Source organism: Eumetopias jubatus, unplaced genomic scaffold (genome assembly GCF_037043125.1).
Source record: "Eumetopias jubatus isolate StellerSeaLion01/CBP00866 unplaced genomic scaffold, mEumJub1_p1.0 scaffold_2, whole genome shotgun sequence".
NCBI lineage: Eukaryota > Metazoa > Chordata > Mammalia > Carnivora > Otariidae > Eumetopias > Eumetopias jubatus.
The window spans coordinates 28,741,306-28,767,374 of NW_028274808.1; the positions used below are offsets into that span (position 1 = coordinate 28,741,306).

Genomic DNA, 26,069 nt, shown 5'->3' on the forward strand with positions numbered 1-26,069 from the left:
GTAGGTGCCCCCATCACCACTATTTTAAAAAGTTTTTCACCCCAAACAAATTTTAACTAACTGGTTAATTAAGCAGTAATTCCCTATTGCCCCCTCTGCCTAGCTCCTGGTAATCTCTAATATAATCTCTCTTTATGAATTTGCTCGTTCTGGAATCACAATATTTGGGCTCTTAAAATTTTTTTATTTTTATCTTTAATTTATTTTTTTTAATATTTGTGCTTTTTTTTTTAAGATTTTATTTATTTATTTGCGAGAGAGAGCATGAGGAGGGGGAGGGTCAGAGAGAGAAGCAGACTGCCCGCTGAGCACCAAGCTCCAATGCAGGACTTGATCCCCCGACTCCGGGATCATGACCTGAGCTGAAGGCAGTCGCTTAACCAACTGAGCCACCCAGGCACCCTAATGTTTGTGCTTTTGCATCTGGCTTATTTCACTCAGCATAATGCTTTCAGGGTTCATCCATGTTGTACCATGTATCAACTTAATTCCTTTTTATGGCTGAATAATATCCCATTGTGTGATTATACTATGTTTTATCTAATCATTTGTTGATGGACACGGGTTTTTTTCTACTTTTGGCTATTGTGAATTTTGCTGCTCTGGACATTACAAATATCTGCTTGAGTTCCTGTTTACAATTCTTTTGGGTATATATCTAGGAGTGGACTTGCTGAATCATATGATAATTCTGTTTAGTTTGTTGAGGAGCTGCCAAACCACATTGGTGGCCCTGTTTTACATTCAGCCAGTGATGTTGCAAGGATTCCAATTTCTCCATATCTTCTCCAAATAATTTTCTTCTTTCTTTTTCCTTTCTTTCTTCTTTTCTTTTTTCTTTTTTCTTTTCTTTTCTTTTCTTTCTTCTCTTTTCTTTTCTTTTCTTTCTTGTATTTGACAGAGAGAGCAAGAGAGCACGAATTGGGTGGGGCAGAGGGAGAGGATGCAGGGAGCCTGATGTGGGGCTTGATCCAGGACCCTGAGATCATGACCTGGGCTGAAGGCAGATGCTTAACTGACTGAGCCACCCAGGCACCCCTCCATTAATTGGTATCTTAAAAATTTTTTTTCAGCAAGTTTTTGGTAGTGTATAAGTTTTTCACCTCTTTGGATAAATTACTCTTCGGTATTTTATTCTTTTAGATGCTATTATAAATGAAATTACTTTCATGATTTCCTTTCAGATTGTTCATTGCTGGTGTATAAAACACAGCTGACTTTTTGTGTGTTGATCTTGTACCCTGCAACTTTGCTAAATTTTCTTATTAGATCTAGTAAGTTTCTTGTGGATTCTTGGGGATTTTTATATGTAGGATCATGTCATCTGTGAATAGAGTTTTACTTCATTTCCAATTTGAATGCTTTTTATTTATTTATTTTTCATGTCTAATTTTTCTGGCCAGAATTTCCAAAACAGTGTTGAATAGCAGTGGTGAAAGTGAGTATCCCTGTCTTGCTTTTTAAAAATAATTTTTATTGTTTAAAATATTTATTTATTTATTTATTTGAGAGAGAGAGAGAGAGAGAGAGACAGAGCGAGCACACAGAGGGAGAGGGAGAAGCAGACTACCCACTGAGCAGGGAGCCCAATGCAGGGCTTGATCCCAAGACTGTGGGATCATGACCTAAGCTGAAGGCAGATGCTTAACCCACTGAGTTACCCAGCCTCCCCCAAAATAATTCTTTTTTTAAATCGAAGGATAGTTGATATATAATATTAAATTAGTTTCAGTCGTATAGCATAGTGATTCAACAATCATATGCATTACGATATGCTCACTATTCTTGTCTTGTTCTTGATCTTAGGGTGAAAACATCAGTCTTTCACCATTGAATGTATTAGCTGTGGAGTTTTTTATAAATGCCCTTTATCGGTTTGAGGAAGTTCCTTCCACTCTAGTTTTCTGAGTCTTTTTTTATCATGAAAGAGTGTTGGATTTTTCAGATGCCTTTTTTGTGTCAATTGAGATGATTATGTGGTATTTTTCTTTCATTCTATTAAAGTGATACATTACATTGATTGATTTTCTTATTTTGAACCACTCTTGCGTTGCTGGGATAAATCTCACTTGGTTATGGTGTATAATCCTTTATTTTTTTTTAAAGATTTTATTTATTCATTTGAGAGAGAGAATGAGAGAGAGAGAGAGCATGAGAGGGGGTTGGGTCAGAGGGAGAAGCAGACTTCCTGCTGAGCAGGGAGCCCGATGCGGTACTCGATCCCGGGACTCCAGGATCATGACCTGAGCCGAAGGCAGTTGCTTAACCAACTGAGCCACCCAGGTGCCCGGTGTATAATCCTTTAAATTGAATTATCTTTTAACAGAACCATTTTGGCTGCTATTTTGGGAATAGACTCTAGAGGCAAGGAGATAAGAAGTAATGTGGCTTGAACCAAGATTTTAGCTGCGAAGGTGGTGATAGAAGGTAGGATTTCAGCTTTATTTTGAAGGTAAAATTTTTGCTGATAGATTGGATGTAAAGTGTGAATGAATGAGGAGAGTCAAGGATGACTAAGGTTTTTGGCCTGAGTAATCAGAATGAAGGTGCACTTACTGACAACTCTAATTTATAGAAGGAGCAGTTTGGGGAAATTTTTATACATACTGACTATGATATGCCCATTAGAAATCAAGTATGTACTAAGTAATTGGATATACAAGTTTGAAGTTTAGTGGAGTGGTCTAGGCTGTTTATATAAGTTTGGCAGTCATCAGTGGGCTATAGATTATTTTAAAGCCATCAGGCTGTGATTTTCATGGAAGTGAATATAAAGAGAAGAGAATGAAAAGGTCTGTGACCTGAATCTAGAATGCTGTGATGTTTAGAGATTGGGGAAGTAAGGAAGGACCAGCAAAAGGTGCCGAGAAGAGGGGCACCTGTGTGGCTCAGTCAGTTGGGCGTCTGCCTTTGGCTCAGGTCATGATCCCTGGGTCCTGGCATCCAGCCCTGCCTTGGGCTCCCTGCTTGGTGGGGAGACTGCTTCTTCCTCTCCCTCTGCCTGCCGTTCCTCCTGCTTGTGCTCTCTCTCTGTCAAGTAAATGGATAGAATCTTTAAAAAAAAAAAAAGGTACTGAGAAGGAATTCTTACTGATGTAGGTAGAGAATCAAGAATTGTCACAGAAGCTTGATAAAGTGTTTCACGAAGGTGGGTGTGACTAATTGTGTCATATGTTGCTGGTGTATTGAGCCAGATGAGGACTGAGAATTGACTGTAGGATTTGGTGACATGAAAGTCATTGGTACCTTTGTATGAGCCCTTTTGGTGGGGTGGGGTGGTTACAGTGAGTTTTAGAGACAATGGAAGAAATGGAAATGGAGATGCTAGTATAGATGACTCTTTTGAGTAGTTTTTCTATAAAGAGGGGAAAAAGAATGGAGTAGTTAGCCAAGAGTGTGTTTTAAAAAGGAGAAATTGCAGTATGTGTATATACTGATGGGACTTTGGGACTTTCCTGGGAAACTAGTAGAGAGGGAAAAATTGGTGATGCAGGAGAGAGGTGAAAAATGCCCTTGAGTATGGAATCTAGTGCACACAAGGAGGGGCTGGATTTAGGAGCACAGATAGCACATGGTGTGTGTGTGTGTGTGTGTGTGTGTGTGTGTGTGTGTGTTGTGTGTGTACTATACTAATAGCTATATTGATACTGATATCAATGTGTATATATATATTTCTCAGCCTCCTTTGTAGCATGGGCCAGTTCCCAATTCCTTATTCTGAGAGATGTATATTATAATATGTATATGATTATATATATTATATACATTATATATTGTTATACATATTATCTATATGACACACACACATATATGTAATCTGCAGTCGGCAAACTGAAGACATAGGAGAGATGAGGGCCTAGTTCCAGTCCACATCTGAAGGCCTGAGAACCAGGAGAGCTAATGGTTATTTTTCATTCCAAGTCTGAGTCTGAAGGCAGGAGAAGACTAATGACCTAGATTGAGTACGTTCAAGCAGAGAGAGTGAATTTTTTCTTACTCAGCCTTTTTGTTCTTTTAGGCCTTCAACAGATTGGACAAGGCTCACCCACATTGGGAGAGCAATCTGCCATACTCAGTCTACTAATTCAAATGCTAATCTCATCAAGAAACACGCTGACAGACATGCCCAGAATAATGTTTAACTAAAAACCTGGGCACAGTGTGGCCCATTCAGGTTGACACAATAAAATTAACCATCATGGCAGAGTATATGGGCATAGAATTATGTGAATAAACTACAGGGTAGGGATTTACAGAACTTCTTTTTTCATTGCTTTCATTTTCATGAAATCTGAAGCAAGGTGGTCAGCTGAGAGTGAGGATGGGGAAGGAGATGTAATAGGTTTAAGTAGAGAGGAAAAGAGATGAAGGGGAGGATAGTAAATAGATAAGTGGAAAGTTGTAGAATTGCTAGGAAGATAGAGGGTCCACTTGAGGTTGGTGGTCATAAATTTAAGGAGAGACCAGTCAACATGGTTGTGTTTTTCACATGCTGCATTTATTTAGCTGCATTGGTACAGGCACAGAGTAGGAAGAGAATTTTTTTATTCAGGGTTAAAGTTTTTTTTTTTTTTTTAAAGGTTTTATTTATTTATTTGACAGATATAGTGGGAGCAGGAACACAAGCAGGGGGAGAGGGAGAGGGAGAAGCAGGCTTCCCGCAGAGCAGAGAGCCTGATGCAGGGCTTGATCCCAGGACCCTGGGATCATGACCTGAGCCGAAGGCAGACGCTTAAGGACTGAGCCACCCAGGTGCCCCAGGGTTAGAGTTTTGACAGGAGAGAAAAACGAAGCCAGAGATGGGCAACCAAGTTAAGGGAGTATGAAAGAAAGTGGTTATAATTTTGCAGTTTAAACTGGTCAAGGAGAAAGTAAGGACTACCTGGGGGTGAGGAGAGTGAAAAGGTAGCAGGACCAATGGATTATAGGTCCTATGTGTGTCAAAGGATTGCTTGAATTGAATTTCTAGAGGGAATGACCTTGAAAAATAGGAGATGTTGATTGGAGAATGAGATGCTTAGAATTGAGATAATGGAAGGATTCAGTCATTGGTAATGACACGGCATCCCCGTATGAACAAATGAATAGAGCAGGGTGTAGGCAAGATAATTGGAGAGCTAGTCAGAAAACTGAGAGGCACTATCTTCTTTGGAAATTTTGCATCAAAGAATGTAAGCCTTTGGACAAGTAGAGGGGAAAAAGGTGGGATGTAGATATCAATAGCCATAATACTGATGGTGATGGTGATGATAATGGTCCATTAACATGCAACTCAAATATCACCAACTTGATCTATACCCAACACTGAAAAGTTAGATATTGAGTTACGTATGGTTATATTGCAACTTGTAGTCAACCCATAAGCCCTTCATGGACTTCTTTTCTTTGACCCAAGTGTTCTTATAAGAATGGCAGGTGACATATGGCATCTTTTCTTAGTTGTCAGTTTGAAATCTTTCACCAAAGGCTTATTATAGTGCAGCTTCTGTAGAAATTTTTCTCTTTTTTCTGTGTAGTCTTCTTTGGCTTGTCTTCTCTCTTAGGGTTGTGAATAATTTATTGGTGAGAAGGCAGGCAGAGAAATAGGAGTATTCTGTGACTTAGTAATTTCATATCTAGGAATCTATCCTATAGAAATAATAATAAGAATGCCTAAAGATACACATACAGGTGTTCGTTGACCATTATTGGTGATAAAATTTGTAAGCAACCTATCATCAATAGGGAATAGTTAAATAAATTATGGTAGATAAAGAAAATGGAATTCTATAGTCTTTAAAAAATCAGTTCAAGAAGTAGTATTAGGTTTTGCTTATTCCATCCCATCAACAGGGATGTTTTTGATTGTAAATATTGAGAAACCCATGTCAAGCTGGCTTCAGCCAAAAAAGGTTATTAGCCTATTTAATACACCCTGAGATAGAATGGCCTGCAAGCAAGTTCAGTCAGAGCTCTATTTTTTTGGCGCTGTGCTTGACCCTCTTCCATGAAGAAGGCATGAAAGTGTTTTACCTTCGGGGTGATTTCTTGTAGAGTTGTAAGATGGCTGTGTGCATCCACCATGCTAATGTATTTCTTCCTTCATATCTCTAGCAGCAGCAAAAGCATCCCCTCCCATACCATGGAAAGAGAATCCTGAGGACCACTTTGGATCTCATAGTTATGGACAAGGGATAGAGACCAGAGGACAGAGACCTAGGTTATAATTCCTGCCCCAGAATGAATTGTGTGGCAGGTGGAATGGGATTTTCCCCACTGACCTTAAAACAGTGGGTTTTATTCCTGGTACTGGTGATGAGGTCATTCCCATCGAAAAAGCTTTGCGGTTATACAGTGAGGAATGGTAGGGAGGACTAAATGGGTTTGTTACCTTCTTTCCTAGTATTAAGGTCTTAAGCCTATTTTTTGCTCCTTTCATTCTTGATTTTACTAAAACCATGAGAATTTGTTTATCCTCAGGATCCCAAATTGGAAAAATATAAATCACTGTTGATTTCATTATTTACAGAGGCTCTTTTACTCAGATTGCAAGAAAGAGGTGGACTGGAGGTGGGGGGAAGGGCGCGAGTGAGGGATGTGCTTGTTGAGGAACAAACTATAGAATGTTAAAATTCTCCCTTCACATACATCACTTCAATTTCATTCTTTTCGCTGTAGGGGCCCCCATTAACTGATATTATCCTCCTGGATTGTTGTTTGCATTTATATATACACAGAATTTCATTTTGTATTTTAAAATTTAAATGGTAACTACTATTGACACTTAGTTTTTCCTGTTTCACTTAGCATAAGTTATAGAACTTGTCATCTGAATACGTGTAGTTTCTATTTTATATTCTTACTAACTGCTTATTATGTCATATCATGGTTATATCATTGTTTATTTAACTATTAATTTACCCTACCAATTGCTTCTGTATTTTTGCTGTTACAGATTGATATAATGAGCATCCTTTGCATACATCTTGGTGCATGTGTGCATGTATTTCCATAGGCTAGAAATCATTGCTGGCTTGAAGGGTATGCAGTTTAAAATGTTGGTAACTTCCACGAAATGTCTTTGAAAATGCTAAGGCCAGTTTCTTTTCTTTTGCAAATATATTATATATGATTAATCTTTTAAATTTTTGCTGATAATGGTATATCAGAATTATAGACAGTTTTTTTGGCCTCATTCATTCATTATCTTGTTCTTTCTTAAAAATTAGAAATGCCTTTATTGTATGTCAAATTTCTGTATTTACATGGCTCTGTTTCTGGACATGGTGTATTTTATTCTGTTGATTTATATCTCTTTTTATACCAGTTCCACACAATTTTAATTACTGTTGTTTTGTACTGTTTCATATTTAGAGTGAGCTTCCCCTTATTGGTCTTATTTTTCAAAAAAATATTTATTACTTTTGAGCACTTTCTCTTCCTAGAGAACTTCAATATAAACTTGTGTGATTTGATGAAAAATCCTGCTTACATTTTTTCTTGCTATTGCGTCTTGAGTATATTGATATAATTAATATACTTATAACTTTGAGACTACCCATCCAGGAACACAGTGTGTCCTATCTAACCCTTTTGGGACATCTTAGTAGACTTTCTAGTTGTCTTTAAAATGGGTCTCATATATTTTATGTTAGGTTCATTTCTTGGTAGGTTGCCATTTTAGCTGTTACTGAGTTCAGATATAAATTATATTTTCTAATTGGTTCTTGCTTGTATATAGAAGAGTACTTAATTTGGGTATGCTTATTGTGAGTATGGTTATTCAGAATATTTGTTCCTTTTATTTATTATTTATTGATTTATTTAAAAGATTTTTATTTATTTATTTGACAGAGAGAGACACAGCGAGAGAGGGAACACAAGCAGGGGGAGTGGGAGGGGGAGAAGCAGACTCCCGCCAAGCAGGGAGCCCGATGCGGGGCTCGATCCCAGGACCCTGAGATCATGACCTGAGCCAAAGGCAGACGCTTAACGACTGAGCCATCCAGGTGCCCCCAGAATATTTGTTCCTTTTAGTCAAATAGGTAAATCACCTGCCCTGCAGATAACTGGGGAAAAATTATTTATTTTAGGAGACTTATATATATATTTATTTTATTTTATTTTATTTTATTTTTTAATTTAGTAGGCTCCATGCCTAATATGGGGCTCAAATTCACAACCCTGACATCAGGATTTGCATGCTCTACAAACTGAGCCAGCTAGGTGCCCTGAGACTGTAGCTTTTTGGTAAAAGTTAAGCTTGTCTCTTGTAAAAGCTGGTTAGTAATAGCAGTCAGCCTCTTTTAAAGGTGATTTTCTTTCTTTTTTTGATAAAATGCTTAATATTATGGGAGGATTAAGAAAGAGGATGGTTTTTGAATAATTTCTTTATGGGAAAACAAGTAATTAGGAGGGCAGAGAGTCACCCTCTCTTTAGGGTCTTAGAAGCCGAGAAGGTAGAGGGATGGGATCTTCCTAGTCTATGGTAGCAATAATAGAAGCCACTGGAAAAAATACCAAAGCTTTGTTGCTTCTAGAAATTTTGATGTGCAGCATGAGACATCACCTACTGGAACCTGATCTGCTTTTGCTCTTCATGCATAAAATTAAGTCACTGAAGGGGCGTGTGGGTGGTTCAGTCGGTTAAGTGTCCAACTCTTGGTTTCCGTTCAGGTCTCATGGGTGGTGAGAGTGAGCCCTGCACTGAGCTCTGTGCCCAGTGGAGAGTCGGCTTGAAGATTCTCTCCCTCTGCCCTTCCCCCATCTCTCTCTCTCTCTCTCTCACATAAGTAAATAAATATTTTTTTAAAAATGAAGGCACTGAAGTACAGTAGAAAGACAATTGGACTGGAAGATAACTTTTGCCTTCTAGGAGGTGTATAATCACAAAATTGCTGATTTTTCCTTTTATTTATTTTATGTAAACTCACCCTGTCTTAAGAGATAGGTTCTTATGAGAGATTTTTGTTGGATAAACTTATGGTTGCTTTCGGAATTGTGTATTAATTTCCCAATTTCTTTTTTACCCAGTCTCCATTTTTATTTTTCACTCTTCCTCCAACACTTACTGATCTGTTGTAAAATTATGCATTTTTCTGGGGCCCCTGGGTGACTCAGTCAGTTAAGTGTCTGGCTCTTGATTTTGGCTTGGGTCATGATCTTGGGGTTGTGTGATCCAGCCCCGTGTTGGGCTCCATGCTGGGTTTGGAGCCTACTTGGGATTCTCTCTCTCTCTCTCCCTCCCTGCCCCTCCAAAAAAAGAAAAAGAAACAAATAAAATTCATGCATTTTTTCTTTATGTTGTGGCAGTGCTGCATTTCAACCCAGTGCAGAACTTTGCATCCTAAAGTTAAATCTTACTCCCATTGTTGTTAAATGTTTCTGTTAAATTGCTGTATACTGTTAATTTTGATTCTTCCTCTGATTTTAAAAGGCTTTGAAACTATTTATGAAGTTATGAAACTTTTGTTACTGTATACTTTGTGTGGCTATTTTAGCTTTATAATTTATTTTATTTAAGATAAGGGATTAAAGAAAAGGATTAATGACACAATTTTATTTTCAGTTATATTTGTGTATTAGAATGCAGGCACAGAAAACTTCTTTCAGACAGGCTTAAAAAATAAGGAAATTTCTTATTAAAATGTAACTTGAAGGCTCAGGCAAGGCTGACTAGTACACTGCTTTTATCCATTGACTATGGCTCCATTCTCATCTTTGCCTTCTTCTGTGTGTTGGCTTTGTATTATTTAAGTTGGCTTTATCCTCAAGCTGACTTCCATTATAGTGGCAAATGGGTGTAGAAGGCCCAGGTTTCACATTCTCAAATAGAGGGCATCTCTTACCAGTGCAAGACAGTATTATTTTCAGGAACCCTCCTCTTTGTGTCTTGTTGGCTTAAAGTAAGTTGTATATTTTAGGGACACCTGGTTGGCTCAGTCAGAAGAACTTGTGACTCTTGATCTCAGGGTTATGAGTTCAGGCCCCACACTGGGTGTGGAGATTACTTAAAAAAAAAAAAAAAAAAGAGGGTGCCTGGGTGGCTCAGTCATTAAGCGTCTGCCTTCGGCTCAGGTCATGGTCCCAGGGTCCTGGGATCGAGCCTGCATCAGGCTCCCTGCTCTGTGGGAAGCCTGCTTCTCCCTCTCCCACTCCCCCTGCTTGTGTTCCCTCTCTCGCTGTGTCTCTCTCTGTCAAATAAATAAATAAATAAAATCTTAAGATTTTATTTATTTATTTGACAGAGAGAGAGAGAGCGTGCACACAAGCAGGGGGAGCAGCAGAGGGAGAAGGAGAAGCAGGCTCCCCACGGAGCAGGGAGCCTGATGTGGGGCTCTATCCCAGGACCCTAGAATCATGACCCAAGCTGAAGGCAGACGCCCAACCAACTGAACCACCCAGGCACCCCTGTATATTTTTATTCTTAAACCAAATTTGGGGGAATGTCATGAGTTTAACCTGAGTTTCTGAATCATCAATGTGGCAAAGGGAATGGGATTATTTGTAGGTCACTTGGGTTTACCATGGGAGCTGGGCGTGAGGGCAGCTTTCTTGAAGCACGCTGCCTTTGTGGCTAACTGGTCTGTTCTAGATTAAATTTATGGTACTGTAAAAAGGGTGTAGGGTGAAATGGATGGTGGGTAGGCAACCATCAATGTATACTTGATAATGAGTCCTATAAAATTTCATCGCCCGTCATGTGAAGTAACAGTAATAAATATAAAAGGAAAAATAGGCAGCCTAAGCAAGTTTTAAATTGACTTACTTGAAAACTTTCTCTGTAGCTTACCAGTTTATAATGGTTGATTTCAGCTGACTGGCTGTAGCCACTTACAGAACAGAGGAAATTCATTAAAAATAATGAATTATTCAGTTGGACAGTGAAATTCAGTTATAAAGCACTTCACTGAGCTGTGGATTCAGTTCAGGTCAAGTTGTGTTCCTGGTTTATGGGCAATGCGGCTTCTCACAGTGACACAGCACAGAGAGAGGTTTTTATTTTTTTCCCCTGTTGCTAGCGTGTTAATGGCATTTTATTATATTTATTTGATTGATTTCATTTATACTTTATTTCACTTTATTAATACAAATTTTTATTTATGCTTTATTAATATCAATCATATATAATACTTGGCAGTTATGAACATTTGGTGGATATCTATAATAAAGAAATAGGTCTCTCAAAAAAAAACATCCTATTACTTTTCAAATTTCAGTGACTTACTATAGCCGAACCAAATACTATAGGTAGTTTTATTTAGCTTTTCTAATGTGTTTGCCTGGGTTATTTGGGAGGAAATTAAGATTACCAGAAATCTAGCAATAGATTAATGAAAGTCTTGAAAGCCTATTTAGAGAATTAATGAGGGCTTTGTCATGGATTCTTTGGTTTTTCTTTCTTTTCCTCTACCCCATCCTATTCCTATTAATACACTGAAAAGTAGAAAGAATTCTCAAAAACAATACAGAAGAATACCTTATAAATTATATCTTCTACAATAAATTATAGGTTGGGTATATGTATATGTGTGTGCGTGTGTGTGTGTGTGTGTGTAGAAACTAGTTGCTAGTAAAAAAAACCTAGTTGATTGTATATTGGTAAGTAGAGATAAACTTAAAGGGTGAGGTTACATTTTCAGAAAATATATAATAAATTAAAAGAAATCAAACCCAGAATTTTTAAAATTGAAGTACAGTTGACATAATAGTTTCAGGTGTACAACATAGTGATTTGACATTTACAGTTGACCCTTGAGCAATATGGGTTTGAATTGAATGCGTCCACTTGTGCATGAATTTTTTTCAATACCAGTACTGTAAATGCATTTTCTTTTCCTTATGATTTTCTTAATAAAATTTTCTTTTTTCTAGCTTACTTTATACGTATGACATATAAAATACATACTAATTTTTTATAAAATCAGTAAGGCTTCCCATCAGTTGTTGGCTCTTAGTAGTTAAGTTTTGGAGGAGTCAAAAATTATTTGTGGATTTTTGACTGTGTGATGGATTGGTGCCTATAACCCCCATGGTGTTCAAGGGTCAACGGTATATACATTATGAAATGTTGACTGTGATAAGTATAGTTGCCATCTGTTGCCATACAAAGTTGTTAGAGTATTATTAACTATATTCCCTATGCTGTACTTTTCATCCTTGTGACTTAATTTATTTTATAACTGAAAGTTTGTACCTCTTAGCCCCCATTGTCCATTTAGGCTGTTCCTGAACCCCCCTCCCTTTTGTTTTTTGTATTTATGAGTCTTGTTTTGGTTTTGTTTGTGTTTGTTCATTTGTTTTGTTTCTCAGATTTCACATATAAGGGGAATCATATGGGATATGTCTTTCTCTGACATTTCACTTAGCAGAATATCCTCTAGGGCCATCCGTGTTGTTGCAAATGGCAAGATTTCATTCTTTTTTTTATGACTGAATAGAATTCAACTGTATACCATATTTTCTTTATCCATTCACCTGTAGGTGGACATTTAGGTTGCTTCCCTGTCTTGGCTATTGTATATAATGCTGCAGTAAACATGGGAGTACATCCTTTTGAATTACTGTTTTCACTTTCTTTGGGTAAATACCCAGCAGTGAAATTACTGGATCATTTGGTATACCTATTTTTAATGTTTTTTTTTAAAGATTTTATTTATTTATTTGACAGAGACACAGTGAGAGAGGGAACACAAGCAGGGGGAGTGGGAGAGAAGTCCAACACGGGGCTTGATCCCAGGACCCTGGGATCATGACCTGAGCCAAAGGCAGACGCTTACCGACCAAGCCACCCAGGCACCCCTATTTTTAATTTTTTGGGGAACCTCTGAACTGTTTTCCATCAATTTACATTTCCACCAGCAGTGCACAAGGGTTCCCTTTTCTCTATATCCTTGCTAACTTGTTATTTCTTACCTTTTTGATACTAGCCATTCCGACATATGTAAGGTGATATCTCATATTGGTTTTGATTTGCATTTCCCTGATGATTAGTGATGTTGAGCGTCTTTTCATGTGTCTATTGGCCATTTGTATGTCTTCCTTGGAAAAATGTCTATTCAGATCCTCTGCCCATTTTTTATTTTATTTTATTTTATTTTTTTAAAGATTTTATTTATTTTATTTGAGAGAGAGAAAGAGAGAGAGCACATGAGAGGGGGGAGGGTCAGAGGGAGAAGCAGACTCCCCGCTGAGCAGGGAGCCCGATGCGGGACTGGAGCCCTATGCGGGACTCGATCCCGGAACTCCAGGATCATGACCTGAGCCGAAGGCAGTCACTTAACCAACCGAGCCACCCAGGCACCCCCTCTGCCCATTTTTTAATCAAATTGTTTTTTTGGTGTTGTATGATTTCTTTATATATTTTGAATATTAATCTTTTATTGGATATATCATTTACAAATATCTTGTTCTGTTCAGTAGGTTGCCCTTTCGTTTTGTTGGTGGTTTTCTTTACTGTGCGAAAGCTTTTTGTTTGATGTAGTCCCAATTGTTTTTTGTTTTGTTTTGTTTTATGCTTTTGTTGCCCTTGCTTGAGAAGTCAGATTCCAAAAATATTGCTAAGACTGAGTTAACTGCCTATTTTCTTTTAGAAGTTTGATGCAAACCCAGAATTTTTAAAGTTCATTGCATGATTGATTAAATTTGAAAGACTTTTTGACTAGAAGCTGCCTCTCAGTAAAAAGAACATACTGTACAGGTGAAACCCACAGAATCTAACCAAAATTAGAACATTGATAACCAAATTGAATTGCTGAAGCATTTAAGCTGCTTTGGTTTTATAAGCTGTGTTAGGATATTTGAAAACACTTATTAATCCCATCTTATAACTTATAAGCCATTGACACTTTCTTTTTTAATTCATTCTTATTATCTTCTACATACAAGAAAGTTAGATGAGTATATGACTATTACTATAATAGTAATTTAGATTGTAATTGGAAACCTCCTAAATATAGTTTGTACAGTATAGTTACAAAGAAAAAAAAGTGGATTCAGGTTGAAGTTCAGTACTCCTTGGGTCAGTCAGGTCTGATGGGTAAGAATGAAGTCTTCTTGGATAAATGAATCCATTTTCTCTCTATTTGAATTTATCATTTAAAAGAACATTCTACTGATGAAGCACTTCAGTGTGTAATTAATTTTTGATAAATTTATATACTTTGTCTAGTTGATATGAATTTGGTATCTCTTCTTGATTCCTCTCAGTACACTAAAGGGAATGAGGTGCAATAGCAGTAAAAGATGTATCATAATTTCTATTGTAACTGAACTCAAGGGGTTCGCTGCTTGGGGTGGCATTAAATTGAACACGGTGCCTGGGTGGTTCGGTCAGTTCAGCGTCCGACTCTTGGTTTCAGCCCAGGTCACGATCTCAGGGTCTTGGAATTGAGCCCTGTATCAGGCTATGTGCTCAGCAGGGAGTCTGCTGGAGGATTATCTATCTCCCTCTCCCTCTGCCCCTCCACCTCCCCCTACTCATGCTCTCTCTCTCTCTAAAATAAATAAATCTTAAAAAAATTGAACACAACACAAGTGTTGAAAGCAAAGAACTTTTTATTACCTCTTACAGTGAGAGAGAGACAGGGAGATAGCTCAGAGCACTGTCTCCCTGTGGGGTTGGCATAGGAAGCTTTTATTCAGTGTATTTGGGGATGGAGGCAGGGAGCTTGTATATACATTAAGGAACTTACACATATTCTGTTACCTAGGCACTTTGGTTCAACTGTTTATGCGTAGCATGTCAGCATGCTAGTGCGTACATCGTATGTTCAAAAAATGGAGGAAACCCCTCCCATAAAAGAAGATCTTCGTATTATAATGAGTTAAGGATAACTTCAGGACAACTTGGGGCTTCTGCTCAAGTCCTCAACCAGTCCAAGAGGGCTCAAACTAACTCACATAAGAAGCTATCAGGTGAAACACCTAGCAAGGGACTATTAGCTGAAACAATCTGGCTGGGTATCTTCTTGGTCAAACTGCTGATTCTGTAAAACAAAACACATTCCTTCCCTGCTTTTGTCCCTTCCCCTTCTCCCTTCTGCCGATAGCTTTCAGACCTCTGATTTGAGTAACTTTCTGTTGCATCCTAGCTAACACTATCAGTATACCAACTTATGTATAACTGTAGACAAAAAGATGTGACATCCTGTTTATCACTGTTTATATTAATGCAGTAAGGCAAGTAATATATTATTTAGTAATAATGTAATATAGGGGCGCCTGGGTGGCTCAGTCAGTTAAGCGTTTGCCTTCAACTGGGGTCATGATCCTGGGGTCCTGGGATCAAGCCCTGCATCGGGACCTCTGCTCAGCGGGGAATCTGCCTCTCTCTATCCTGCTCCTCCCCCCTGCGCATGCTCTCTCTCTCTTTCTGTCAAATAAATAAATAAAATCTTAAAAAAAATAAAAAATAATATAATAAGGCAAATAATATAATAGGAATTTAATTCCATTTTACAGATGAGGAAATGAAAATAGAAAAGTAAAGGGACTTGTACAAGGTCACACGGATACTAGGTAGCAAAGTGTCAAAGTATAACTTTCCAAAATATTCAAGACTGATTGTCATAGAAATACAGAATGAACATATGTCACATATATTCAGTTCATTAATGAGGGAACCAGCAGGAGATAAAATTGGTTCAAAGTTTATATAGTGTATTAGGGTTCTCCAAAAAAACGGAACCAGTAGGGTATATATAGATATATAGAAAGAGATTTATTTTGAGGGATTGGCTCATGCAGTTTTGGAGGCCGAAGATCCACAATTTGCTGTTCCATGCTGGAGGTCCAGGGAAACCAGTGATGTAATTCCAGTTCAGACCTTGAAGGCCTAAGAACCAGAGGAGCCAGTGGTCTAGCTCCGCTCCTAGTCTGAAGGTCCAAGAACTGAGGAGTGCTGATGTGGGAGGCCACGAGAAGATGGATGTCTCAGCTCAAATGAAGAGCCAGTTTGACCGCCCTCTGCCTTTTTGTTTTTTTGAGACCCAACAGATTGGATGATGCCCACCCTTATTGGTGAGGGCAGTCTTCTTTACAAGGTTTACCAATTCAAATGCTAATTTCCTCTGGAAACACCCTTTCAGACACAACTAGAAGTAGTGTTTCACTAGCTTTGGGCGGGTAACCCCTTAGCCTAGTTAAGTTGACACATAAAACTGACCATTACATATACATATTGGAGAAAGAATTTTGGAATCAAATTGCTAGGTTAGATACAAAGCTGTCCCTAGAGAGCAATAAAAACCATAGCCTTTTAGTTTATCTTTTCTACTGGACAGAATTCAGTTGTATCTTTACTAGACAGAAATTTACAAGTTAACAAGTAACTTCACAGAGTCTCAGTTTTTATCAGTAGTAAATAACAAGTTATATAAAGGTATATTCTCTAACGAAGTAATCTTTGGGTAGGATTGTGCGTCTATAGGACATTGAAAGGACATACTGCCTTCTCTTTGTTTTTTTAACTTTTGGATAATTTTTCTTGACACAAAGCAACGTGGGAGCCTAGGTTTTCTGACTCTTAAGTCCAGATTTCTTTCCATTCTACTTCCCTGCCTCTTCATAGTATAATTTTTAAAATACTAGAGTAGTCTGCTAACTTTTACAAAATTAGCTAGTCTTTGTTATTAGTTTTCTTTTTTGATACACTTCCCTTTGTTATACAGCGATGGTGAGTTTTCTTCCTCAGAGAAATAGTGTGTAACTCAGTGGATATTCATAGAATTTGCATAAATACCCAAGGTGAGAAATTAAAATTATAGCTTATCTACTCTTTTATGACATTTGTTGCCAAATTTCGGAGTCATTGTAAACGTTCTTGATTTTTGACTAAATAATCAGAATTTATAAAATGGTGTATTTGATCAGATTAGCCTTTACATATTTTGAACAAAGTAGAGGTGAACCATTTTAAGTAGTAGGTGAAAATTTGTTCACATTAAACAAGATAATTGCCTAACAGTTAAGCATTGCACTACTTACTAACAATTTTTTCCTGGCCTTGAAATGGTTATCTTTAGGTGTCATTTAACTTACCAGTGGTTTTTTTTTTTTTAATGCTTTTTAAGAAGGTTGGGATGCTTTATTCAGTTTAGCCCTCAAGCAATTAGGCAAATCAGTTACCATGGTAACAGTAGGTATTAATTTCCTTACCTTAGTTAAGGGTTTTTTTTAAGACTATTTATTTGAGAGAGAGAATGCGTGTGAGGAAAGGGACAGAGGAGCCCAGGAGCCAAAGGAGAGAATATCAAGCAGACTCTGTCTAGTGGTGAGCCTGACTCAGGGCTCCATCCTAGGAACCGTGAGATCCTTACCTGAGCTGAAACCAACAGTCTGAGGTTTAACTGACTGAGCCACCGAGGCACCCCAGCATTAGTTAAAGGTTTTAGGAGCAAAGACATCTCTGAGCTAACCCACTGAAACCCAGCTTTCTATGAAACAGGAGTTAGTTTGTGCATTCTCTAGAAGATGATACCATTTCAAGTAAAAAAATGTACTCTTGAGATGAATTTCGACTCTGACAGAGCAAAGTAGAGTATGATTTAAAAGCTAGGTAATTAAAGAGCTATCCCTTCTTAGTTTAATGTGGGATACAGTTGGTCTTAATTTTCCTGTATTTGTTCTAACTTAAATCTTGAATCTCATGGGTGTATTTCTATTGCCATGAACTAAAAGACACTAAGTGTGCCTGCTGTAGACAGCTTTCCTACTATCTAATTGATGTCAAATAAAATCATTTAAGATGAATTTTTTTCAAAACTTAATTCCTAATTTTAGGAGATAATCTCTTAACATTTAATTGGCTAATATTACTAACCCTGTATAGTAAGCCTACTCATTTAGGTATCATGAGGTCCATTTTGCAAGTAATATATCAAAAAGGTTTTAGTAAGAAGTTGTATTCTTATTAGGTATTTTATGACTGTATTATGGTGATCAAAAAAAATTGCTGTAGTTGTTAATGCAAGTAGCATTGGACATTTTCCAGTCTTAGACCATTTTGTCTATGTTCTGTAGCAGGAGTTGGCAAACGTGTGGGGGTCACGTTTGACTTGCTGCTTGTTTTTGTACTATGAGCTAAATGGTTTTTTACATTTTTAAGTGGCTAAGAAAAAATCAGAAGAAAAATTTTATGAAATTTGTATAAAGCTAGATTTCATTGTCTATAAGGTCTTATTGGAACATAGCCATGCTTATTTAAGTATTATTTATGATATTTGAGCCACAATGTCTGACTTGGTAGTTGCAACAGAGACAATCTGCCATGAGACCTAGAATATTTACTGTTTGGCTCTTTATAGAAAAAGTTTGCTAACTCTTGTTCTAGAGTATTAAAAAATGTAGCCTTGGTTGTTCATTAAAAAAAACAGACAAACGACCTTTCCCCTCTTCTGGGCATACTTTCCCCCGATTGCTAAAAGTAACACATGTTCTTATAGAAAATTTGGAACATATAGAAAAGTATAAAGAAGAAAATAAAAAACCATCTGTAGTTGTGGGATAACTACTAGTATTTTGGTATACATTGCTCCAGACCTTTAAAAATACCGAATATGGATATATGTGTATATGTATGCCTATGTATACATGTATAGGTGTATATATATGTGTGTGCAGGTATACATATGTCTCTCTATGTAGCATATGTGTGTATACATATATACACATGCACATCAAAAACTAATGATGTAATGTATGGTGATTAACATAACAATAGGGGGCACCTGGATGGCTCAGTCGTTAAGCGTCTGCCTTCGGCTCAGGTCCTGATCCCAGGGTCCTGGGATCGAGCCCCGCATCGGGCTCCCTGCTCTGTGGGAGGCCTGCCTCTCCCTCTTCCACTCCCACTGCTTGTGTTCCTGCTCTCGCTGTCTCTCTCTCTGTCAAATAAATAAGTAAAATCTTTAAAAATAATAATATTAAAAAAAACATAACAATAATAAAAAAAGAATGAAAAAAATAAAATATACACATGCAAATACATACATATTTATTGTGTAAAATTAGAGTCTAACTTTTTCACTTGATAAATTATGTTTTTAATGGCTGCATAGTGCTTTGTTTTATGGATATGACGTAATTTATTATTTAACTATTTTACCGTTGTTGGACATGTCTGTTTTCAACTCTTTATCATTATAAATATTGTATATTACATTATATATCTTAAATAACTATCATATATAACAAGAATGACTATCCTTGCATATAAATCTTTATGAGGAATGCTGGTTTTTTGGGTGAGATTAATTCTTAAAAATGAAACTATGTGTAAAACTAGAGAATTATTTTGAGGGAAATGTTGGTAGTGCAGGAAAATACTTCCTTGGCCCGCCTTCATGAAAAAGATGGCTTTCATTTAGCCTCAGCTCTGGTTAAACATAATTTTCACACTAGACCATCAAACCAGCCCTTAAATAAGTTGACTGGTAAAGCATATAGTTGATACTGATAGTAGATGGGTTGGAGGAACTGGGTCCATGTCTCACTCTGGCTTCATAGTTTATAGTCACAATTAGGCAGCTTGGGAAAGTAGATTTCTTGTGTGCATGCTTCTAGCATTATTATTGAAGCCATAGAGAAAAGTGGAGTAATACTCCAATCTAGTGTGAGTTGACACAGTAGACTCAGAAATGGGGGTAAAAGGGGATGTGCTCCATTCCTAGGGTAATTCACTTGCTACTGCTCTAATTAAGTAGATGTTCCATCCAACCACTCTTTGTCCTCTGTATGCTTCTGTAAAGGAAATGCCATTTGTTAGCATATTCCTAGTTTTTTGCCATCACTCACTCCATAGAGTTTCTACAAAAACGTACTCAAGTATTTCACTCAAAGAATGATTTGTAAATGGGTATTGACTTTAAAAATTACTATGGATACCCATACCAGCTGCTGGTACCGATCTGTTTACAGCAGAAGTAGTAAATTGGAAGGCCCGCACGCCAAATTTTGGCCTGTAGAGGGGTCTTGGATATTGCTCTTAAATGGAAGATTGCATGGTGCAATTTCTTCATCTTTGGAAAAACTGGGAGATCTGGTAACACTGGGTCCATACTGGCAAGAGTTAGCTGGAGCAAAGTTAGTGGCTTCCAATTTGTGCTGTAGCATAGTGATATGGGTTATAAGGCAAAATTTTGATGGCTGCGTATTTTTTATAGTTTTTATGAAACATTTAAAGATTTATAATAGGTGAAATTATATTTGAACATTATTCTATATGGTGATCCTTTTGTAAACTACTTGAGTTAAGTAACTGTTCTAAAGAAACGATTCACAGCAGCCATACTCTCAGTTTTGAAGGGGGAAAAACACTTTATTGATATTTTAAAGTAAAAAACCTAGTGGAAATAGAAGAAAAGGGAAATCTACGCATAGGTGAGGGCAATAGTAAGCAGTAAAAGTGAATAGGAATTACATCGGTGAGGGATGCCATGAATTCTGTTTGGAGGCATCTTTGAGCTTGCTGAGTAGACACCATGAGCAAAGCTCACCCTCCCGAGTTGAAAAAAATTGTGGACAAGAAATTATCATTGAAATTAAACGGTGGCAGACATGTCCAAGGAATGTTGCGGGGGATTGATCCGTTTATGAATCTTATGATAGATGAATGTGTGGAGATGGCAGCTAGTGGGCATGAGAACAATATTGGAATGGTGGTAATACGAGGAAATAGTATCATATTAGAAGCCTTGGAGCGAGTATAAACAATGGGTGTGTTCATCAGAAGAAATCAACTGCTTCCACATGTCCCCTCCATAGTACCTGTTTTACTACAACATAAAAATCAGGTCGTGTGCATTTTCATATTGAACTTTTTTGTTAAATAAACTTTTATAATAGTTAAAAAAAAAAAAAAGAGTTACATCAAATCGGTACTTACAACATCTAATCTCATTAGCTGGGGAACCCTTTGGGGACAGCCAGACTGGGGTTCCAGCCAGGCCTGGGTGCAGTGTCTTCCCCTCAGGTGAGACTTCCAACTGACCATCCCCATAATGGTGGTATTTATGGCGCAAATGACCAGGTGTGAAGTTAAACATTTGTTTGCCTCTGTGTGGTTTGGAGCAAGCAGCATTTCTGTGTTACCATGTCTTTACATCTTCAAGGAGCCTGGGCCATATGTGCTTGCCTCTCCACTTGGATTCTATTCTGGGGGGCCAGCCCAGCCTGGAGCCTGAGGGGATGCAAGGCAAAATCTATAGCTATTGGTGTCTAGACCAGAAGAGCCAGTTCTGACCTGGAGGCTAGCTAATGTCCACTAGCCAGGCTCCCGAGATCACTCAGCAGCACGTCTCACACATGACATTCTTTAACCTGCCTGCCTCTGTGCAGGTCTGGGTGGTCTGCTATGCAGGACCAATCACAGAAACTTCCATCCGTACAATACAGTAACATGGATGGCTATGCATGGTAACATGGTCAGACAGGGTTGTTCTCTGGCTGTATTATGTAGCACTTCCTCCTGACTTTCCTGTTAAATAATTTCCTAATTATTATTTTAATTTTGTATGTGTATATTATTTAATAATTGGGAAAGTTATATGTGTTTGTGTATATAAACTTCTTTCTTTCTTTCTTTCTTTTTTAAGTAGGTTCCACACAGGGCTTAACACTCACAACTCTGGGATCAAGACCTGAGCTGAGATTAAGAGTTGGATGCTTAACTGACTGAGCCACCCCGGTGCCCCAAAATTCTTTCATTTTTGTCTTAATTTTCATAATTATTTTACTGCTAACAGAAAAGAGCATGATTGTTAACTAATTCTTATCAGTATTTTCTAACAGAAAACAATGAATTTTGTTAAGTTTCTTGCTTATTTAATTTTTAATTATTTATTTATTATGGCCTTTTTGATGTGACAGTTTGTCAAACCCTGATTATGATAGAATTTCATAATATGTTTGTTTTTAGAATTTATACTAGTGCTTATATCTAAAAATAATCAATAATTGAACATAATACAATTCCATTGATTTAATAAGGGAAATACAGACCTCTGTAACTTCAGAAGCTCATTTAAAAATATTTTTGATTATAAGTGTATTTTGCTTACTTAAATTTAAATTATTAAACTAACTGAAAATATTTCAGTGCATTGTTTTTGTTTAGTCTTTTTCATTAAAAACGTTTTTTGGGATAAGATTTATTAAAAAAAATAAGAATTTGGACAAACAAAAAAATTGACAAGAAACGTTTCCCAAGGAATGAAGGATTTATAGTATTTCAAGTACTTTATTTTTTAAGTATTTTATATTCAGATAAATTTAATTTCTGCAGGTATTTGCTTTCCCACTGTATTGCCTAATTTATTGATCAAAGCTGTAAAGTCATCTGATTTGTGAGTTAAATGTAACAGTAAATATTTCATCAATAATTAGTCTCTAAAGTAAAAAATTACCTCAGAATTATATGGTGTTTCCATAATTCTTTACAGGCTAAATCAAATGAAATAGGGGTGTCAAACAAAATACTCTGGTACCTTCTCATAAAACAGCTATTTTACTAAAAAAAGTTTGATTTTTTGAAATAATATTTGAGCACAAAATAACAAAATTCTTTTTTTTTTAAAGATTTTATTTATTTAAGAGAGAGAGAGCATGAGCTCAGTGGGGAGGGGCAGAAGGAGAAGCAGACTCCCTGCTGAGCAGAACCCTGGGACCATGACCTGAGCTGAAGGTAGACACTTAACTGAGCCACCCAGGTGCCCGGAGAACAAAATTCTTTTAAGAGGTTGTGATCATCAGTTTCAGCTCAAGAAGCTGGTTACAGGATTGCACAATTAGTAAAGGCCAGATACTTTGCTAGTTTGCCAAATGTGCTCTTTTTTCCTGCCTATATGGAACACTGTGTTAGGGATCAGTAAGGCAAAGGAAATGGAAAAATTGCCATTCTCAATTATTCTGTTAGAAGATATGTTTAAGATTTGTCAAAGACATAGAAGACAGTACTAATTCAGAGGATTATTTAATGAAAAAGGTGTTCATTGCAGATATGAATCCATGAATGTTAGTAATGGGCCTCGGTTAGAAGGCTGTATAGAATCCTTGAAGAAAAATGCTTGAGAGGACATTCTTTGCTTGGCAGAGAAGTTTTAAAACTGAAGTATTCAAAGGGAATATCTTGAAACATACAAAATTTTATGAAAACAGCGAAAGTTTGGGACTGGTAATAACAGGAAGGTTTAGGCTCTTCAATTAAAAAAAAAAAAAAGACCCTGATATTCTAAGTAATAAGTTGTCTTATTCACAGAGAAGCTCCTGTATATTAAAATTTGCCTGTAGTTCTGAGTTCCACATTAAATGAAGTCATAAAAATGGTGAACCTAATGAAGTCTAAGCTACTATAGTACTTTCTTTTCAGCTTTAGGTGAATAAATGTGGCTAGCTATTTCAGTAATGAAGTATATTGACAGTCTAAAAGATTTATAAGCTAAAAGAAAATTTCAAATTATTCCATGTGAATGGTTTTTACTTTGCAGATTTGTTGAAGTATAGTTATTGGCTTCAATAAATAGTATTCTTAACTGACATTTTGAGCACCTGAATTAACTTAAAAGTGCAATGATTATGTGGAAAATATATTAACATGTACTGACAAAGTTTGTGGATTCAGAGTGATAATTCAGCTTTGGGAGAGTGAAGTTAAAATAGTTTTAGAAGTGACGTTTAATGGGTATCATTTGAGTCCTAAGGATGAATTAATAATACTTGTAGAGCAAATTCAGCATTATGCCTATGACAGAGCTTTAGCACACTATATTGAAATACTTGATATAAAAAATTCATTTATATTCAAAACTTATTTATATCATCAGAAGGAATTAACATAGTTTTCAGTAGAAGAAAAGGAGAAGCTGTTAGATTTAAAGAACTTTAGCCTTCTTGAAGTACAATTTAAAGAGGTCGAGTTGTTGGAATGTTGGTTAATAGTGAAAAAGAAGTTTTCAGGCTTTTAGAGCAAAGCCTCTTGCCATTTGCTACCACTTGTGCTAATAAATCTTCTCTGTGATGGTTGCTATATAGAATATTAAGAAAATGTTAAAGGTTTTAATCAGGAGTTGTATGTAGCCATTTTAAACAGAAAGCCTAGGGGCGCCTAGGTGGCTCAGTCGTTAAGCGTCTGCCTTTGGCTCAGGTCATGATCCCACGGTCCTGGGATCGAGCCCCACATCGGGCTCCCTGCTCAGTGGGGGAGCCTGCTTCTCCCTCTCCCACTCCCCCTGCTTGTGTTCCCTCTCTCACTGTGTCTCTCTCTGTCGAATAAATAAATAAAATCTTAAAAAAAAAATAGAAAGCCTAATATGCAAAAGTTATGTTCATCTAAACAACTTAGTTTCTTGTATAAAAAATTTAATTTTACAATGAAGGTATAATGCAATTTTTACAAAATGTCATACACACACTCCCAGATCGCCTTCCTTGTATGCTATAAAAATATTTTCATTTTCTGAATGTGCCGTCAAGTGGAAAATGTTGTAGACTCCTGGTATAGACCTTCATTTATAAATGAAGTGGGCATCGAGAATCATCATGTATTTGAGAAAAATCAACAGCTATCAAGCTTGCTTAGCTGAATAGTTGACCCTTGATAAAAAATAATTTCTAGGGGCACCTGGGTGGCTCAGTCAGTTAAGCGTCTGCCTTCATCTTAGGTCATGATCTCAGGGTCATGGGAGATTGAGCCCCATGTTGGGCTCCTTGCTCAGTGGGGAGCCTGCTTCTCCCTCTTCCTCTGCTACTCCCCCTGCTTGTACTGTCTCTCTCTGTCAAATAAATAAATAAAATCTTTAAAAAAATAATTTCTAAACAAAAAAACCTAAAAGTCTTTATAAGTATTATCAGTGGATTCAGCAGGAAATGTGTTAATAAAAGAACCGAAGAGGATGGATGGGGGGAGGTGGGTGGAGGATGGGCTAATGGGTAATAGGTATTAGGGAGGGCACTTGTTATGATGAGCACTGGGTGGTATATATAAGTGATGAATCACTAAATTCTACCCCTGAAACCAATATTACACTATATGTTGACTAACCAGAATTTAAATAAAAATTGGAAAAAGAGAAAAAAAATAAAAGAATTCAAAGTGGTTGAAAAGGAAAATTGCAGGGTAAGAAAGGAATTGAAACATAATTCCCTCAATAAAATACTCAGTGGAATTACTGTGGTAGAACAAATGTGGCTGAAAACAAAATAGGTATTTGTTGAATGAACTGAACAGCTGGTCCTAGGACGCCTACTTGATCTTTCCTGTCTTAGAGTGCTTCTAGAGGAGTTGTACTGATGAACTCAGTGTTCTGGTGGTCTAGGTCTTGAGATTACAATTTGGGAGACCTGTGAATAGAGAAATTGCCTCCTAATACTTAAGTGGAAGACTTAGAGTCTTTGTCCTGTTTGCAACTTCCTGAGGGACCCTAAGAGCAAATGACTGCTGATGGTAAACAGTTTTACAGGCAAAGGAAAGCAACAGTCCAACTAATAAGGAAGCCAGCATCAGTGGAAAGAAGACCGAAGAACACCCAGAATAGGAGACTTTTATTGAAACAGATATTTGAACTAGATTATAACTTTTATAAAAGAAAGAAATAATAGGGACTAAACTAGAGCAATAAAGAAACTTTCTGGAACTAACAATCAAGATCTTAACATTATAAAAATTCAGTAGACAAACTGAAAAGGGCTATCACCATTGGGAGTGAAATTAGCATCTTGGAAGTCAAGTGTAAGGAGTATCTTAAAATACAAAGAACAAAATTAAAGAGATGGTAGTCAGGAAGGAAAAGATAGAGTCTAGGAGAAGAAATCCAGGCAGGAAGAAATTCACCAGCATGTGAATAAATGTTGTAGAAGGAAAAAAGGGAAGAGATAGTGGCAGTTAATAACTAAACTAGAAATAGGGGTATATTAGTTTGCTGCAGGTGCCATAGTTAAGTGCTGCAAACTCCATGATTAACAGAAATTTGTTGTCTCATAGTTTAGTTTTGGAGGCCAGAAGTCCGAAATCAAGTTGTTGGTGAGTTGTTTCCTTCGGAGGGTGGTGGTGGGGGAAGGATCTGTTCGAGACCTTCTCTTTGTGGCTTGTAGATGGA

General features: G+C 37.1%; 1 protein-coding gene and 1 pseudogene across 3 annotated transcripts in view; both read left to right on the forward strand.

Annotated features, from left to right (window-relative positions):
- WRN (WRN RecQ like helicase) overlaps positions 1-26,069 on the forward strand; it is a 145,847-nt gene that overhangs the window by 1,642 nt on the left and 118,136 nt on the right. The window lies entirely within an intron of this gene.
- On the forward strand, positions 20,460-20,687 carry LOC114196803 (small nuclear ribonucleoprotein G pseudogene; annotated as a pseudogene).